Consider the following 3,328-nt stretch of genomic DNA (forward strand, 5'->3'; position numbering starts at 1 on the left):
TTTTTTTTGTTCACAGATTCTTGGAGGGTCTAAACTTTATTGAAACATATTGTTTTTGAAATTCAAAATATCGTCTTTACATGTGGCATAATAATAATTATGTTATCTACTGGTAACAATCAATTGCCACAACAGCTCAGAGTCCTAAACTCTGTAATTATGAGAGACAGAGAAAGTCACTTTGGGTTCACCATGATTTAATGAATGCTCACCACTGACAACTGTACAAACTGGATTACTGGAAAGTGTCCAGAAGGTCTTACAGCCTGATGCACAGTTGTGCACAACAACAAAAAAACCCTCCTTTTTAGCAAAAAAATCAACCAACTCCCATTTGAGTTCATCACCTCATTCCACCTCTCCCTCCTCACCTTTGGCCACATTTTTGTAGCCTTCTGTTATTTTGCTGAGTGCTTGTTTATATTTGCAACAAGCAGGCGTCTTCATGCATGAGTGCACGTCCAGAGTGCCACACAAAGATCTCCATTCAGGTGGAGGAGAAAAGTCTGTTTCTTGGGCTTCCCAGGAGAGGCAATCAAAGTCCTTTGTTACAGATCAGAGGAGGACCATGCAGCTTAATGCACGGACAGATCCCGACGCTTCCTTTATGTGTGTCAGGAGGACTGTGGATTTCAATGGCTTGATTTAGCTGTCACATCACAGCTCCTGTGTGGAATGTTAACATTTACAGGTGTGTACATGCAGTGAAAACATAATTAAACGTTCATAAAATGTGATTTAAAGGTACGGAAGTGCTTTCTTTTACAGATGGAAACAAGATTATTCTACAAAAATATTCAACTGTGAAGTTTTTCCATAAAGTTTTCTTCAGATAATTCAGATATTTTTGTCACCACCTTTTCCAAAATGAGCTAAATCTGTTCCAAAAACTAACAATGTTTAAGAAATTCTTCCAAAATTACTTGAAAGGGGAAATTTTCTAACTCTCCTTTGGTTTTATTTCTTTAAAATTGTCTTACGCCATGTCAGAATTCCCTCCCCACTTTGCGAATGCCAAAAATTATATAACGTTGGACTACCTAGTGGCCTGGATTTTAAAAGCAATTTGGACACCATACTCACTACTTTTTTTTTTTTGCGGCAAATATGATGTCACCAGTCTTACGAAATAAAAATCTATTGAAAATTTACATTTTTTGAATACTATTTATGAATTTGATACTGATGGTTTATAACAAAAAATAAATGAAAATACTTTTTTTTCACCAAAATTGTTCAAACACAATGTTAGCCTATATTTGCCAATCAAGTGAGGGGCGTCTGGTCACACACAAGATGGCGTCAGAATCAATCTGTAGCCAGAAGCGGAAATCGCAACTTTAGCCGGTTGCGTAAGCAGAAATTTCCTTAACTTTAGAAAACCCTTTCAAACAGATATTTAAAACCTTTTTAGAACTATCAGCTTTTATGTCGTTGAATGCGAATAAAATGTAATTTTCAGTGAATCAGCTGATCAAGGCCTTTTTTTTTTCTCTGTGACAGAGAGTGTCACAGGGAAGAAAATGGCAAAAAGGGTCATAAAAGAGAGAAAAATTGGGAAAAAGTTTGAAAGTTTAAAGTGATATATTTTTTTTTTGTGTCCGGCTCCAGCAGGGGTAGGGACTTACGGCCATTAATTTTTGGGCGCCATATTTTTCTCAGATTCTTGGATCTGGATCTAGTTAGCATCAATGCACTCTGGATTCTTGCACAGACTTCTGGGAAATTTCTAGGGCACTTCATTTGTGAATTGCAGGCTATATCAAAATTCCTTCACCCCATACTATATAGTGCATTTGCCATTTTTTAATGCTGACCGGATCTACAATTCCAAAATTCGGTGCCCTGGAAATCTCCCAGAACTCTTTGCAAAAACCAGTGTGCATTAATATACATTCGATTGGCAAATATAGACTGCAATGGATTGAAAAAAATCGTTTTTAAATGTAATTTTTAAATAAACCCTCAACATTTTCATCATCAGAACACAGTGGATTCATAAATAGATGTCATAAAATGTTCGTATTGATTCGATTTTCACTTTGGGAAATCGTCATGCTCGTCGTTTTAAAAGGAGCACCAAACAACGGCCATAGAGTACAGAAAGGAACATAAATATGCAAATGCTGACCTCCGTGTGAACTTTCACCTCTGCTAAATCAACGCTTACGTACACACGAAAAGTCATTTCACCATCAAACAAAAAGGTACACCATGTTCCTGTTCGTTTTTTCCACCAACATATTCTTGTAAATTCTTGCAAGAAGTCAAAAAAACACAGTCTGTCTTGCATCAGAGCCTTTTACCAAGAGCAGCAGCTCCCAGTTAGGTTTATTTTTAGTCTGCATTAGCTTACAAGCTTTTCTGTTGCTAGTTGGTGTATAAAACCCATTGACCCGCAAAAGAAGCACTTTTCTCCTGAGAGGTGTTTAGATGCCGAATTGCAAAAGCTGCTGCGGCTGCGGGCTAAAAACACACAGCTAGTTTTTTAATACTGCACCCTGGGCAACATATATCAACACACACACACTCACACACCTGTGAAATCTCACAGATGAGGGCTTGCACTCTCAGAACGTGTATCAGAGGAGTTTGACGGTTAAAGAAAAACCAGAAGTGAACGGAGCACACTGTAGGATTTCATGTTTTTCTCTGTTTTTAGATTTGGTTTTGAGTGTGTTTCTAGAACTCACCGAACATCAGGAATCTGATAGTACTCTGATGTCAGTCAGATGGGGAGTGGTGTCTGATATCTGAGCACAAAGCAGCATCGCCTTATACAGAGAGACAAATCAGTGTATGAAGAAAAGAAGATTAACTCTGGTTCTAATAATAGAGTTTTGTAGCACTTCTGATGTACTGCATGTGATTAGGTAAAGGCAGGTTTACCTCAGGAAGGAAATATGAAAGTGAATTCACAGTTGACAAGGATTTTGACAAGAACAATATTTACAAAATAGCAATTGTCCCACTTATTAGAATAAAGTGTGCCCTAGTAGAGAGTTTATAGAATAACTGGGCATTAACAAGCTACATTATTTGTCACTTCTGATGACCAGAGGATGATCTCTTGATAGGGTTGGGCTTCACTTAGCTCACAATCATTATAAAGATAGGAGAAAATCCACAGGTGGAAAATATAAAAAGTAATTTGTAGTTAACCTCGTCAGCTCAGTTTGTGAAACGGTGATCAATAGCAGCAAGGATTTCAACAAATGCACGTTCTTTTTCTATGCATTTGTAAAAAAAAAACAAAAAAACAGGAAGTTGATGGTGACTTGATGTATGGTTAGGGCCCACTCCGGGTTACTTTTTGACGTTTCGGTGT

General features: G+C 37.5%; 1 long non-coding RNA gene across 1 annotated transcript in view; it reads left to right on the top strand.

Annotated features, from left to right (window-relative positions):
• LOC118598039 overlaps positions 1-3,328 on the top strand; it is an 8,035-nt gene that overhangs the window by 1,967 nt on the left and 2,740 nt on the right. The gene's annotated exons all lie outside the window — the stretch shown is intronic.

Source organism: Oryzias melastigma, linkage group LG22 (assembly GCF_002922805.2).
Source record: "Oryzias melastigma strain HK-1 linkage group LG22, ASM292280v2, whole genome shotgun sequence".
Classification (NCBI taxonomy): Eukaryota; Metazoa; Chordata; class Actinopteri; order Beloniformes; family Adrianichthyidae; genus Oryzias; species Oryzias melastigma.